At 42.0% G+C, this 16,795-nt stretch overlaps 1 pseudogene; it reads left to right on the plus strand.

The window, feature by feature from the left end:
* Positions 1 to 267: 267 nt before the first annotated feature.
* Positions 268 to 6,268, plus strand: LOC121994781 (annotated as a pseudogene).
* Positions 6,269 to 16,795: the final 10,527 nt, after the last annotated feature.

Raw genomic sequence — 16,795 nt, forward strand, 5'->3', positions numbered from 1 at the left:
TCTTCTCCTCCCCTCCCATCGCCGACCCAATCTCGACATCCTTCGTTCTCCCAAATCGAAGCAGACAGAAATAGAGATCGGAGATCTGTGCATTCGATTCACCGCTCGATCCGCCAAGATGCAGATAGGTTCCGAGAAGGCGTCGTCGCTCGATCTCTTGTCGGTCGTCGTCGCCTCCCTCTCCGACGGATATGGGCTCGATTCCGGACCGGGGATGCATTCGTGGAGAACCGGCTGCTGATCGCCGTCCTGAGCATCGTCATCGTCATGCTCGTCAGTTGCGTGGCAATCTTCTTCGTCTGGCGATCGAGCGGAAGGAAGCCCGCCGAGCCGCCGAAGCCTCTAGTGGTGAAGACCCAGATGGATACAGAGGAGGACCAAGGGAAGAAGAAGGTCACGGTCTTCTTCGGGACGCAGACCAGGACAGCTGAGGGGTTCGCGAAGGTTAGGGTTTTTATCCGAGTAGTTCATTTTTTGAATTTTTCTCCCATGATCTTAGATTTTTCCCCCCTTCTAGGCGCTGGCTGAGGAGGCAAAAGCACGGCACCCTAATGCCATATTTAAACTCGTGGATATCGTAAGATCATCTTCCTTCTGTTTCAGATAATTGGAATTACTACTGATTAATTGACTGATCTGTAGTTAGTTTCCTCAATTATAGGATGAATATGCTACTGAGGATGATGAGTACGAGGAGAACCTGAAAAAGGAGAGCTTGGCTTTGTTCTTCTTGGCTACGTAAGTTGAAAGCCAGGAATATTTTGTTTTTATAAACGATCAGTTTCCTCAAAGTTCGAGTTGATCCCTTTGTTTTCTTTAGGTATGGAGATGGCGAGCCTACTGATAATGCTGCCCGGTTCTACAAATGGTTTACAGAGGTTCTGGAAGCATGCACATTTAGTTAATCTATTCTACCAATAATCCTTTTGCCTTGATCGATTGCTGATTATTAGTTTTTATAGGGGAAAGAGAGAGGAACCTGGTTGGAAAATCTTCAATTTGGTGTGTTTAGTTTGGGCAATCAGAAATATGAACATTTTAATAAGGTTTGGCATGATGAAATTGTTAGTATTCTTTTTGTGGGAATTGCTTGGCTGATATATTTGTGTATTGTGTCCTTGCAAAGGTTGCTGTGGTGGTCGATGAACTGATTCATGAGCAAGGTATATAGTCGATTTATTTAGTTTGTGATTTGACTAAGTCACATATGCTCCTAAAGCTGATTTTAAATCCTATCTTCAGTTGCAAGCTCAAAGTTCATGCATTTCATTTTTCTAGAGAATTTAACTTATTTTGCAGACTAATTGTTACTCTAAAAACTTGTAAAGTCAACATGGTATGAGGAGTTACTAAGAAACAGTTGAGTAGTCATGTTATCTGTGAGTTTCATACATACAACTGTAATGTAGTAGTCATGTGCAAGTTTGTAGATGTGTTTAATGAATTTAAGCATCATTCTTACTTGGATATTCTTCTATCTTTTTTTTTCCTCTGCATAGGCGCCAAGCACATTGTCCAAGTGGGGTTGGGAGATGATGATCAGGGTATTGAGGATGACTTCTCTGCATGGTATGTAGTATCAGCAAACTTTTATGCATGCCATCCAAATTTCAATGTCGGCTACTGCTATTTTTGAGTTTTCTATTTTTTTTTCTCTTTTGCCCATCATTATCTCATTACTCCTTTGTGGAATATGAAATATCAACTGTACTTTCAGGAGGGAGCTTCTTTGGCCAGAGTTGGATAAGTTACTTCAGGATGAAAATGAGACAGGTGCACTCCTTATACAGCTACCATTCCTGAATACCGGGTTGTATTTGTCAAGCCTGAAGAAGTTCCATATCTAGACAAAAGTTTGAGTTTTGCAAATGGCCATGCTATTCATGACATACGACATCCATGCAGGTAGAGATGCTCTTTACAAAGACAATTTAAAAATAGTACTGGTTAGGATTTTCCAGTCCATGAAAAGCATATCTAACACAACTTGTGTATCTTCAAGGGCTAATGTGGATGTAAGACGAGAGCTTCATACTTCAGCTTCGGACCGGTCCTGCATCCATTTGGAGTTTGACATAGATGGCACTGGAGAACATTATATATCACTCTCACTTGCATATTTTGAGAACATGCAGGATGCATACACTAATTATATTTCTTTGTGTAGTTTTCACTGGATTTTGACTATCATCAATGTTGAGATGCATACACTAATTATATTTCTTTGTGTAGTTTTCACTGGATTTTGACTATCATCAATGTTGAGATGGAGATTAATTTTTTGTTAGATCCTCTTGGTCACCGCATTCGTGATCAAGATTGGAAATATGTTGTCAACATGTAAGTTTTTTGGCTTCTTTTCTTACCTTTGTTGAAACATGGATGTATTTTGATGTGGTAATACAATTCCCATGGGTTATATGCATGAAGGGCCTTGAAATTGTATAATGCGGAGGTGGGAAGGAAAGGGAAAAAACAACCAACATGAGAAGTTGTCAAGGTATGTCTGATCCTTTTGATTAGCAACTGTTTCACTATCCTCGAAGGAGTTATTCCAATATTTCTTTTCTAACATAGGCTCCTCAACAACCGGATGCGGAGCAATGTGGTTTTTATATCATGCGATATATGAAAGATATAATTGAAAATTTTGGGGTTGACCACAAGGATTCACTTGCAACAATGGTAATAATACAATATCTTCCATTTTGCATATAAGCCCTAAAGATAATTTGTTGCATTTTCCAACATTGCTTCAGTATCATAATTGATACAAACTCATATTTGATTTTGATTGATTATGAACGTCTCTTAGCTTTTCCCTCATTATATCAGATCTTGTTGTTGCTATGCTTTTCCCCTGGTGCTTGATGTGTTTCTATGTAGTCTTTGAACTTCTCTATTTCAATTTTGGCAGCTATGTGCTCGTCTATGATTAATAGTTCAATAGAATTCAGGATCACTGATTTGTTATATGATGCTCTTGGTCCTTCCATGATTTTTGAATTCAACCATTATCATGCCTAGTAATTTGTTGTATGATGCTGTCGGTTCTTATCAATCTCTACACTTTAATAAGAAGGAGCAAATTATCTATGTTATATTCTAAGCAGCATATACTAAGTGTCATATATGCACGCAATTATCCTTCAATGAATTAAGCATTATGAACAATAGTCTTCCATAGCAGCCTTTAAAAACTTAGTATTCTATTTTATTTGATACATGTACACATTTGTTTTAGTTATTTGACATATAGTGGATTATTGGGTCCTGATCATGAATTAACTTTGTATAAAGTATTGTAGATTATCTTTGTTGCAAGTATCAATTAGAAAGAGACTTTCTTTGGTTTAGATATTTTGCATTCCAAATTTAGTTTATTGGTAGTTCTCATTGCAAAACCAGACTGAAAAGCTTTCAAAATGCTTGATTTGAAGTGTTATAAGGATAGAGATCAGAAAAACTAGACTGGCCTCGTTAGAGCTAGAGCAGATATTTGGAAAAAAATAAATCAATCAAAATTGCATCTTTACCATTTCCAGCTTTCAAAATTGCATATTTACTAATATATTATTTATGTGTTTTTACAGTTTACAAATCTCAAGTACTCCAGAGTTGAAATTGATAAAGTACGGTTCAAGTGGGCTGAATGCATCCTAGATTACATTTGAAGTGCGGTTTTACCTTGATGTGTTGTTAAAAGAATGTTCTACCTTGATTCTGATATCTATTAGCTTTTGATGTAAAAAGAATGTTTGTGTATTTTATGGATACTATTATAAGAAGATTATTTATGTAATTTGTGAATATTTGTGTATTTTATGGATACTGTTGAATGAAGAATATTTGTGTAATTTGTGAATATTTGTGTATTTTTTTTTGTTACTGTCGATTTTTCATTGCTTCGGAAATCAAATTTGTGCTGTTAAAAAATACAGATATTACATCGGTTTTCCACCGCTGTAAAACCGGTGTTATTAACTAATATTACATCGGTCGTATACCGCTGTCAAAAATGGTGTTATTAACATATAATATTACATCGGTTTTACACCGTTGATGAAACGATGTCGTTAAGTGATACTACACTAGTTTTAACCCGATGTCTAAAATGGCAGACCTTTTACATCGGCTTCATAGACATCGGTCGAAAATGTAATAGACACCGGTGGAAAATCGATGTCTATGAGGGTTTTTGTTGTAGTGAGGTGATGTCGTCGAAGAGTCTTCAAGACTGTGCGAAGATGTTGTGCATATTCCTCCTCGGAAAGTGAATAGACCAATATGTCATCGATGAAAATGATAACAAACTGATCAAGATACTCCAAGAAGACGTTGTTCATCAAATCCATAAACACTGCTGGAGCATTGGTAAGCCTAAATGGCATTACCAAAAACTCATAATGGTCGTATCTGGTACGGAATGTTGTCTTCTGAATATCAGATTCTCTGACTCTCAGCTGATGATATCTGGATCGCAGATCAATCTTAGAATACACTGATGTACCTCTGAGCTGATCAAATAAATCCTCGATTCGTGGTAAGGGTTTACTTATTTCTAACGGTTACTGCATTCAGCTGTCTGTAGTCAATGCACAACCTCAGTGTACCATCCTTTTTCTTGACAAATAATACCAGAGAACCCCATGGAGAAGCACTAGGGCGTATAAATTCCCTGTCTAAAAGCTCCTGGAGTTAAACGTTCAGTTCATTCAACTCTTTTAGTGTCATACGATAAGGAGCTTTTGATGTCGGCGCGGTTCCCGGAATCAACTCAATAGCAACTCCACTTGCCTTCTGGGAGGCAAACCTGGTAGCTCTTCTGGAAATACATTCGGATACTCTTGGACTACTGGAACGTCGGAGACTTGAGAACTACTGTTGTCTTCAGTATGAATCAAAGATAATAGAAAACCCTGGCAACCATGTGACAACAGCTTCTGAGCCTGAATCGTTGAAATGATCGATATGTCATCGTCTCTGATGCTAGTGAAATCCCACGCGGGTTGATTTGGAGGCCGAAATGTAACCACCCTCGTTTGAAAATCAATAGTGGCATGATATGCTGACAAACAATCCATGCCAAGAATAATATCGAACTCGACCATTTCCAGTACTAATAGATCTACTGTAAGTATCTTGTTGCCAAAGTCTAACGGGCAACCTTTGACCTCCTAGGTGACGCCCAAAGCATCACCGGACGGTAGAGAGATGGTCAGTCGCTGCGGTCTGGAGGTGGGTAATCTTCCAATCTCCCTCATAAAGGTACGGGATATAAAAGAATGTGAGCTACCAGTATCTATCAGCATATCCGCAGATAAGACATAAATAGAAATTGTACCATGGAAAATGGATCCGTCGGCCCGTTGAGCATCCTCTCTGGTAATTGTGTGTATCCGTCCAGTATCTGGCGGAGGTAGAGGTGGTAACGCTGCTAGTGGCTACTACATCTAGGCAAGAGCCTGCCACTAAGGCGGTGCCGGAGACTGTGCCAGAGGTGGATGAGAGGGTTGCGACTGATACTGTACTGTTAGCTGAGATTGCGTCTGGTACTGAACCAGTGGCTGGGGCTGTAGATATTGGACTAGGGGCTGAGGCTGCAGCTGATACGGGGGTCCCACAACATGATTTTGTGGTACCTAGAGGGCACTAGGGTGCTCCTGTCCATACATGCCATAAGCAACAGCTGCAGGGGGAGCAATCCTCTACTAGCCATGCGAACATTGGGCTCTCCGCCCTCTCGATGAGTCCCTAACGGACTATGCTGTCCTCCATGAGCAGTAACTCCGAAGGTAATATGCTGAGCCTCTCGACTCTGGTGCCCAGGCAGTTTGCAATAATAGCAAACTGACTGTCCCAGAGAGCAGACTAAGGTGATGTGGTCTCTGGACCCACATCTGGTGCAGCGAATGTCGCTAGCGGATTGTTTCTGGTTCTACTGAGAAGACCGAAAATGTCCTGATGTAGCTCGTCCTGACTTCTGAGGCTGACCTGATGCCCCAGAAGTATCATGACCTGGTCGACTGCGACCACTCTGTTGTTGTCTGGTTGCCTGTGCCTGCTGGATCTGCCCTGATGTCTAACCTGTCTGCTTCCTTTTCTTGTCTGGATACGCTCTCTGGTGAGCTGACTCTATCATTAGGGATCGGTCCAGCATCTCTATGTAAGATGCGTTCCCAAAATCGGCAATCTTTACATGCAGATGTCCATCCAGCCCCTGAATAAACTGTTGCATATGGGAACTGTCCTCAGCAACCAGTTCTAGACAAAATATGGCCAATCGGTTAAACTCTACATTATACTCGGTCACCGAGCGGTTGTTCTGTCGTAGACTCAGAAAATCCTGCCGGCGAGTCATCTGATATGCTCGTGGAAAGTAGCGGCTCTCAAAAGCCTCTATGAATCTGGCCCAGGTAATGTTCTGCTCGCCTCTGATGGAACGTTGCATAACCCACCAGATGTCGGCCTCATCCTGTAAAATACCGGAAAATAGGCGAATATTAATAAGGGAATTTTCCGGAATTTTTGGAAATTTTTCGGGAATTTTTCGAAACTCGTATGGACGAGTTAACGGGGATGAAAATGGGGCCCGGGGAAAAGCCTGTTTAGGCGACCCATTTAAGTGAGGAAATGTTTATTTTATATTTCCTTTTTCTTTTTCCTTTATTTTTCCTTTTCCTCTCCGTTTCTTTTTCTCTTCCGTGCGTGCCCGACACTGCCTTCTCCCGTGCCCTAAACAGCGCCGAGCGGTTCCCCTTTCTTCTTCTCTTCTCACTCGGCGCCGGTTTCTTCTCATCTGTGCCCTAGCCAGCCCGGCCTTCTTCTTCTCCTCTCCCTGCCGGCGACGCCACCCCATGCCCTAGCCTCTCCTCCCTCACGCGCGCCACTGCCGTTCCGACGCTGAGACACCACCGGCCACAGGAACTCCAGTCGCCTGAGCTCTAGCCGGTGCCACCACAGTCCTCTTCCTCTACAGACTTGGTGTCTCTGTGCCCTAGCGTTGGCCCGCCGCCGAGCCTTGGTCGCCTCACAGCCACTCTTTGCCGCCGGCCTTCCTCAGCCCTAGTTCTCCGGCCGACTCCTCCTCCTTCCCGAGCCACACCGTGCCTTAGATTTGGGCCAAAGCCGCGACACCCCTCTCTTCAGCGACATCTGAGCACGGCCGACTGCCGTCCCTCTCTGCCCTAGCGTCGGCAGCCAACCAATTTGCCTACACGGGTTCTCTGTGCCATTGTTTTCCTTTGTGCTACACTGTCCTTCCAGCGCTGGATCTCAGCCTCGGGTTGCTGTGAAGTGCAGACAGTGAGTAAGGTGATCAGACCCCCAAGGTGAGCCTTGATTTGGACTTGCATGGTTGAGCATGTACACACTGTGAATTGGACATTGGATTTGTCTAGGTGCTGTTTTGGAAGGGTTAACTTGCTAGGCAACGGTTCCACCTCGCTCCGGATAGGATTGTTGGCAGCAACTTCGTCTACTGTGCTGCAATAGTGAATCTTCACCAGCTGTGATCTGAGGTGAAAATGTGTTTTATGTATGAATTGATACGTACCTAATTTGGTTATAGGATGATACATTGATGGCGGATCCTTGTTGTAGATTGAGTTGGTTTTAAATGAATCTAATGGAACGATTAGGGTTAAGACCATTAACCTTAGTCAATGGTTAGATTTAATTTTTGGTAGGTAATTGGTTATGTTAATTAGGGTTTTTCCCTGATATTAGTTTCGTGGGTTTTATTAAGCTATTTAAATTCGTTTGAATTGTAGCTAAATAAAATATATCTATATGTTCAACACAGGACTTTGATTCAGGACGGTATCTCGACGAGTATCTTGATTACCGGATTGGACCATTTTATCGGAGGCGGGTACTTTGACTTATGTCTTTTGATATGCATAATAAAGTGTTTAACATATAGCAATGATTGTGTTATCCTTTTGATTCGGTTGGTCACTACATGATCTGTTACATGTTGTTTGTTTATTTATTATGCACTGCATGTTATTATTGACCTGACCATACATGCTTTCGGTAGTGACCCAACCATGTGATACATCATGTTCAGGACCTAGGGTTTATATGATACCCTATCTGTTTGTGTACCTTCCATCTGATACATTGACTTGTGGTACACCTTTTATTTATGTATGGATCTTGCTATACTATTCATGAGATTGTCATGCTTAGTATCATGCATCATGTTTGCATGCTGTGCGATTGTCGGCTCCACTATGGTTGAGCCCATCGCCAGTTACATGTACCACACACACCACCCATGGATTAGTTGTATATCTGGCTGGTGTGTGGCGGTTCTGCTGTTTGGCTCCGTTGGTCTGAGGACTCAGCGTGGTAGCCGGCAGTCAGTTCCGCTCTGTTTGGCTCCGTTGGCATTTAGGGTAGCAGCGTGGTAGCCGGCAGATGGTCCGGTGACTCAGCGTGGTAGCCGGCAGAGATTTCCTCCCCGTCGTTGTGTACCGGGAGATGAGAGCATTGAGCTCCCCCATTTATGATTTGGGGCCAGAGGACAGGAGTACTCCGACAGCATTCCGTCCACTCAGTCACTGTCAGGAGCAGTGATGTCCGAGTGCACGGTCACCATATGCATTTATTGCATTTTATTGTTGTGAATGTTGCACTTATATGCTGCATTTGTATGGATGCATTTGATTGACATGCATACAGGATTATGATTTCTTCGGTCTGACGACTTGTTACCTTTGTACCTTGATCCCGGTTAGTACAGTTATCTCCTGATTTCGTTTCAGTTGCATTTATTCCTTCTCGTATTCAGGAGACTGTACGCATGATTAGTGTAGTCTGTTATTTGTTTTATTATGCATATCAGTTGTACCTGCTGAGTGTTGGACTCATCATGTTGAGGCTGTCCGGAGCAGTTCCAGTCGCTGGCCCCCCATATGCACGTAGAGCTAGTTCTCTACTAGTTCGTTATTGGTTTTATTTTGGCCTTTTTTTCTATATCAGACTTTGTTTTTGGTATTGTCTTTGGATTTTTCCTATGGATATTGTATGGAGTGACATTTTTTGATTGATTTTTGATATGATATTGGATTTCATTCTACTACGTGCCTGCCTGGACGGCAGAAGAGGTGAGATCGTTAGATTTGAGCTTTACGAGTGTAGTGGAGTAGGGTGGATTTTGAGTCAGAGTCCTATTGTTATTGATTACTATTTTTTTTAACTGCGTGGTTGTGACAGCCAGAGGCTGAATATCTTTATTAACTGCGTGGTGTTTGTTTTTATTTCTGTTATCATTCCAGCCGCCTGTGGCTGATGTATATGTGAGATGTAGAAAAGTTTCAGATTGTCCGCCGTACAGGGGAGATGCTGCCGAAATTTCTTCGGACAGGGACTCCTCCGGGGCGTGACAATTTAGTGGTATCAGAGCAGGTATACGATACTTGCTGTGTGTTCTAGATTTATACGATCTTTGTTTTCGTATTATGGATACTTTGAATAATCTGATATCAGTTTATTGGGTATTAGCGCGCCAAAGTTTAGCGATATTTATTTGATTTCCGTGTGTTGGATTTTCGAGATTTATCTGATACCAATTCATTGGTATCAGAGCAGGGTGTGATACCTGCGTTTGGTATTTTGGATATTTTTATACGAGCCCTAGTTGCGAGACATATTGGTGTGGGCAGTTATTTTCGGTTGCACGGATTTGTCCGTTTCGATTATGTTATGGACTTCCGTTTTGGATTTATATGGATTTCCGGTGTTTGTTTTTCTCGTACGGAATTCCGAGGTCATTTTGGGGACTGGACAGCGATGGAACATCTCCAGGCGGCATATAGGTATGATGTTTAATTTTATAGTTTATGACAGGTATTAGCATTCTTTATTTAGTACATGTTTGGTTGTAGTAGCACATATTACATGTGATGGATTAGCCATTGAGCATGGTTGACCTTAATAGAGATAAAGGATTATAATCTCTGGTGATTTTTCTTATCATACCATCAGTAGTGTTAGCTTCTGTTACTACTCGTAGGAGATGGAGGCACATACCAGCCTCTGCTATTGTTAGTTGGGTAGTGGATGATACCTACATATTCCTGTTGACTTAGCCAAGAGAGTTTTATACTCATATCTTTTGGATATTAGGATACCAGGTACGATGGAAATTGATCATTGGGGGTTACCATGTTTGATCATTGTTGAGAATGGTTTGAGGTTGAGGGATATTGTGAGATCAGATATTATGATATGTTGATTTCTAATGATTTATGAGAGTAAATGTTATGTGGTTGTCTGATGATCAATTACTAGATATTTGTTTTGATGATCTATTAGTGGATAACTATTTTGATGATTTATATTTGGGTTGTCATTGAGGGTGACATAGTGAGTGTCATTTATGATATTCACAGGTTTGATGAGTATGGTTGGTGATCAGATTATAAATTGGGTGTTGGAGAGTTTTACGGTTGAATGTACCTATGAGATTTTAATAAATCTGGTTGGTTATGGATAGTTAACAGGATGAAAAAAAAATGATATATGCTTCCTCTAATATGGGACTATGTGGAAAAAATAATGATTGATATTTTGAATGCTAACTTGCCCTCATGGGGAGTGGAGATTTATTCATCTGATATAGTGTGGGCTGATGTTTTTGAGGATGAAGATGAGAGTGTCTTGATGTTCTTAAATTCTGACTTTCTCTTTTGGGTCGTACACATTTATACATATGATATTATGTGGTTGGATATACCTTAGTTGCTTGTGGAGGATTAAGGTATTCTTGATTAGTTAGTAGATGAATGATTTAATTTTGTTGGTTGATCTGTAGAGGATTTCCATACTCTATTTTTAGAGGTTCGAACCTTTAGGATATTTGTGCTTAGTTATGTATCTAAAGCACATTTGAGTACATGTTTTGTACTGACGTGGAAAGGACTGATTTTGCCATATATCACTGACGGCTTGGATAGGTTATAGAGGATCGATGTATCATATTCTATGAAGACTTTGACCGTGGACTGTGTATACCTGGTGGGATAACTTAGAGAGTGCATTGGGATATGTGACCCTACTGATGTAAGGAAGTGTAGAGCTAATTGCTTAACACTTATGAGATACAATCGTTACTAGTGTATACTGGAAGAGTACATTTGGATTTATGATGATAAAATTTTCCCCATTAGATATAGTCTTGGTAGTGTATGACATTGACTTGCAATGTTATACCATGATGTGTATATCTTTCTTGTCCGATACTAGTTCCTTTGAACCTATAGCAGGGTGGTTACTGGATGATTAGACTGCTTTATTTTGGGTTGCTTTTGATTGATGTATTCATGCTTGATACATAAGCATGAATTTTGTTTAGATATACCTGTAACCCATGAGTGTTGGTAGCATAAGGTTGGTCTTTTTGGTTGAGCTGGTATGCTGATTTTGCATGTCTATGTTGCATGTATATTATGATTTGTTATGTGTTGTGGGAGTCCTATGGTAGACTGTCCATTTGCAAGTAGTATATGTATCCATGTTCTGATATGGTTTGAAGGTTCCTTGTGGATCATAGATATGTAGTTCGGTGTATGTATTTGGATGTGTTATTGAAGATATCTTGTCAATTAAATCTGAGTTGTAGTATAAGTACATCGGTGGTGTTTTGATGGAGGCATTTTGTCGATTTAATCTGAGTCGTGATATGTACATATGTGTTTGGTGTGATATCTGAGGTATCTTTTTGATTATGTTTGATTTGTGAGTGCACCTGGGTTTAGTATGCTTATTTGGAAGTATATGTTGGATATACTCTTGGCATAGGTGAAGATATGTCATGTGAGTGTGGTTTGAGGTGTATTGTTGATTTTACCTATGTTGATTTTGCACACGGGTTCGGTATGCATTGTTGGAGATATCATACTGAATATACCTGAGTTGTGAGTATGTTTGGTGTATAATAATTGGAGGATTTTGTTGATCATACATATGTTGTGTGAGCATGTGTGCTAGGTGTATACATTGGTAGCAGTATGATGATTCTACTTATACTGAACGCAGAATGTGGAGTGACTGCATTATGTCATTTGTTGAATTAACCCATCAACTAATTTTCCTATCAGTGGATGACCCACTAGGATGCTGATAGAGTTGATGATGGATTTGAGTAGTTACTAGGTTGTTATATCCTAGGCTAACCACAGCGAATTGTGGTAGAGAGATTTTGTACAGTCTCTAGCTGGATAGTTAGGTGCCTTGGGGTACTTAGGTATTGTTTTGTGGTGGAGCGTTGCTCCCACATATCACGGATTGCTGGTAGCGGAGCATTGCTCCTATATTATTGCAGATATATATTTCAGATTATTTGTGGTGGAGCGTTGCTCCCACATGTTGAGGATTTCTTGTGATGGAGCGTTGCTCTCACTCTGGAGGATTTATTCTTTGGTGATATATGTTATTGATGATCAGATTTTTTCGATTTATTATTGGAGATCCTATGGATAGGAATGTCTGTGATACGTACATTATGTGTCTCAGTTTTTGCCATAGAGGCTTACAGTGCCTTAGATGTTTTCAGGGACTCGATGATCCTGGTATGTCGAGGATGTTTGGATGGGTTTCCATTATCTTTGTGGACGATGTTGTGATCTATTACGGATCCGAGGTGAGTCACGTACACTACCTTTGCATAGATCTAGAGATGATTCGACGAGAACATCTATATGTGATTATCAGTAGTGCTGGTTTGGATTGTTTTATGTGAGATGTTTGAGCCACACGGTCACCAATAGAAGTATACCGTGGTTCCACATGAGATCGAGATTGTTACCGTCGGGAGTAGACGGAGTCAATAGAAGAGGCTTGTAACCTCCTTTGTTTGGCCGATATTTTCGGAGATACGTTGAGGGTTTCTCACGGATTGCTATGTCACTTACACGCCTGACCATGAAAGGCGTGAAGTTTATTTAGACTGAGGATTTCAAGATCAGCTTCTAGGAGCTGAAGCGAAGACTAGTGTCGGCTTCGATTTTTGGTTTTTACTTTCTAGAGAGGACGGATTTGTCCTCTACACCGACACGTTTCTACAGGGTATGGGTGCTGTTCTGTTGCAGCACGGTTGAGTATTCTTATATACTTCTTGATAGTTGGGGGAGCCTGAGAAGAAAATACTCAGTTCATGATCTGGAGTTGACTGCTATTATTTTTGCCCGAAGATTTGGCAGCAGTACCTGTATGATATTACATTGAGATTCTCACTGACCATCGGAGTCTCAAATATCTGTTTCACTTAGAAGGAACTTAATCTTCGACCGAGGAGATAGATGGAGTTCCTGAAGGATTATGATTGTACCATTAGCTATCACCTGGGAAAAGCTAATGTGGTTGTCGATGCACTTAGCCAGAAGTCCAGAGGGACTTTAGCTTGCCACCGAGTTGTGGTCACAGATTTGATTCAGGGTTTATTCGAGTTAGACCTTGAGGAGCAGGGATAGACTGAGCAGGGTATTCTTATTGCCATAGATGCTCAGTCGTCGATCAGGACGAGAATCCGTGAGGCCCAGTTGTTGGAACCTTATAGAGCTCAACATGAGGCAGAGTTGATCCGTATTATCAGACGGAGGATGTTAGAGGCATAAGGCTGCCAGTAGAGTTATGCTGACCGGAGTCGGAGACTCATAGAGTTCTCCATTTGTGACCATGTATTTCTGCGAGTTTCACCCATGAAAGGGGTGAAGAGATTTGGCCTCAGTGGTAAGCTAGCTCCGCGTTACATTGGTCCTTTCGAGATCTTGGAGAGGATCGGAGCGGTAGTTTACCATCTGACACTACCACCGTTCCGGACAGGTGTTCAAGACATATTTTGTGTATCTATGCTGAGAAGATACATAGTAGACCCAGCTCACGTGTTGGCTGATATTCCAGTTCCAGTTCAGCCTGACATTACTTATGAGGAGGTTCCGGTACGGATTTTTGGATCGAAAAGAGTGTAAGTTGCGGAACAAGATTATCCGGCTGGTTAAAGTCGGATGGCAGCATCATTCGGATGAGGAGACTACTTGGGAGCTTGAGGATACGATCCGAGCTCGATATCCCCACCTTTTCACTTGAGGTATGTGATTTAGTTTACCGTTCAGCATTTATACTTTATATCTGTTGTTGGTACTTGCTGATGGTAGATAACGAAATTTGGGGACCAAATTTTTTATTAGTGGGGGAGAATGTAAAATACCGGAAAATAGGCGAATATTAATAAGGGAATTTTCCGGAATTTTTGGAAATTTTTCGGGAATTTTTCGGAGCTCGTATGGACGAGTTAACGGGGATGAAAATGGGGCCCGGGGAAAAGCCTGTTTAGGCGACCCATTTAAGTGAGGAAATGTTTATTTTATATTTCCTTTTTCTTTTTCCTTTATTTTTCCTTTTCCTCTCCGTTTCTTTTTCTCTTCCGTGCGTGCCCGACACTACCTTCTCCCGTGCCCTAAACAGCGCCGAGCGGTTCCCCTTTCTTCTTCTCTTCTCACTCGGCGCCGGTTTCTTCTCATCTGTGCCCTAGCCAGCCCGGCCTTCTTCTTCTCCTCTCCCTGCCGGCGACGCCACCCCATGCCCTAGCCTCTCCTCCCTCACGCGCGCCACTGCCGTTCCGACGCTGAGACACCACCGGCCACAGGAACTCCAGTCGCCTGAGCTCTAGCCGGTGCCACCACAGTCCTCTTCCTCTACAGACTTGGTGTCTCTGTGCCCTAGCGTTGGCCCGCCGCCGAGCCTTGGTCGCCTCACAGCCACTCTTTGCCGCCGGCCTTCCTCAGCCCTAGTTCTCCGGCCGACTCCTCCTCCTTCCCGAGCCACACCGTGCCTTAGATTTGGGCCAAAGCCGCGACACCCCTCTCTTCAGCGACATCTGAGCACGGCCGACTGCCGTCCCTCTCTGCCCTAGCGTCGGCAGCCAACCAATTTGCCTACACGGGTTCTCTGTGCCATTGTTTTCCTTTGTGCTACACTGTCCTTCCAGCGCTGGATCTCAGCCTCGGGTTGCTGTGAAGTGCAGACAGTGAGTAAGGTGATCAGACCCCCAAGGTGAGCCTTGATTTGGACTTGCATGGTTGAGCATGTACACACTGTGAATTGGACATTGGATTTGTCTAGGTGTTGTTTTGGAAGGGTTAACTTGCTAGGCAACGGTTCCACCTCGCTCCGGATAGGATTGTTGGCAGCAACTTCGTCTACTGTGCTGCAATAGTGAATCTTCACCAGCTGTGATCTGAGGTGAAAATGTGTTTTATGTATGAATTGATACGTACCTAATTTGGTTATAGGATGATACATTGATGGCGGATCCTTGTTGTAGATTGAGTTGGTTTTAAATGAATCTAATGGAACGATTAGGGTTAAGACCATTAACCTTAGTCAATGGTTAGATTTAATTTTTGGTAGGTAATTGGTTATGTTAATTAGGGTTTTTCCCTGATATTAGTTTCGTGGGTTTTATTAAGCTATTTAAATTCGTTTGAATTGTAGCTAAATAAAATATATCTATATGTTTGACACAGGACTTTGATTCGGGACGGTATCTCGACGAGTATCTTGATTACCGGATTGGACCATTTTATCGGAGGCGGGTACTTTGACTTATGTCTTTTGATATGCATTATAAAGTGTTTAACATATAGCAATGATTGTGTTATCCTTTTGATTCGGTTGGTCACTACATGATCTGTTACATGTTGTTTGTTTATTTATTATGCACTGCATGTTATTATTTATCTGACCATACATGCTTTCGGTAGTGACCCAACCATGTGATACATCATGTTCAGGACCTAGGGTTTATATGATACCCTATCTGTTTGTGTACCTTCCATCCGATACATTGACTTGTGGTACACCTTTTATTTATGTATGGATCTTGCTATGCTATTCATGAGATTGTCATGCTTAGTATCATGCATCATGTTTGCATGCTGTGCGATTGTCGGCTCCACTATGGTTGAGCCCATCGCCAGTTACATGTACTGCACACACCACCCATGGATTAGTTGTATATCTGGCTGGTGTGTGGCGGTTCTGCTGTTTGGCTCCGTTGGTCTGAGGACTCAGCGTGGTAACCGGCAGTCAGTTCCGCTGGCATTTAGTGTAGCAGCGTGGTAGCCGGCAGATGGTGGACTCTGTTTGGCTCCGTTGGTCAGGAGACTCAGCGTGGTAGCCGGCAGAGATTTTTCCTCCCCGTCATTGTGTACCGGGAGATGAGAGCATTGAGCTCCCCCATTTATGATTTGGGGCCAGAGGACAGGAGTACTCCGACAGCATTCCGTCCACTCAGTCACTGTCAGGAGCAGTGATGTCCGAGTGCACGGTCACCATATGCATTTATTGCATTTTATTGTTGTGATTGCTGCACTTATATGCTGCATTTGTATGGATGCATTTGATTGACATGCATACAGGATTATGATTTCTTAGGTCTGACGACTTGTTACCTTTGTACCTTGATCCCGGTTAGTATAGTTATCTCCTGATTTCGTTTCAGTTGCATTTATTCCTTCTCGTATTCAGGAGACTGTACGCATGATTAGTGTTGTCTGTTATTTGTTTTATTATGCATATCAGTTGTACCTGCTGAGTGTTGGACTCACCCCGCCTCCATTGTTGATATTTTCAGGTTGAGGCTGTCCGGAGCAGTTCCAGTCGCTGGCCCCCCATATGCACGTAGAGCTAGTTCTCTACTAGTTCGTTATTGGTTTTATTTTGGCCTTTTTTTCTATATCAGACTTTGTTTTTGGTATTGTCTTTGGATTTTTCCTATGGATATTGT

The sequence above is a fragment of the Zingiber officinale genome, chromosome 6A (genome assembly GCF_018446385.1).
Source record: "Zingiber officinale cultivar Zhangliang chromosome 6A, Zo_v1.1, whole genome shotgun sequence".
NCBI lineage: Eukaryota > Viridiplantae > Streptophyta > Magnoliopsida > Zingiberales > Zingiberaceae > Zingiber > Zingiber officinale.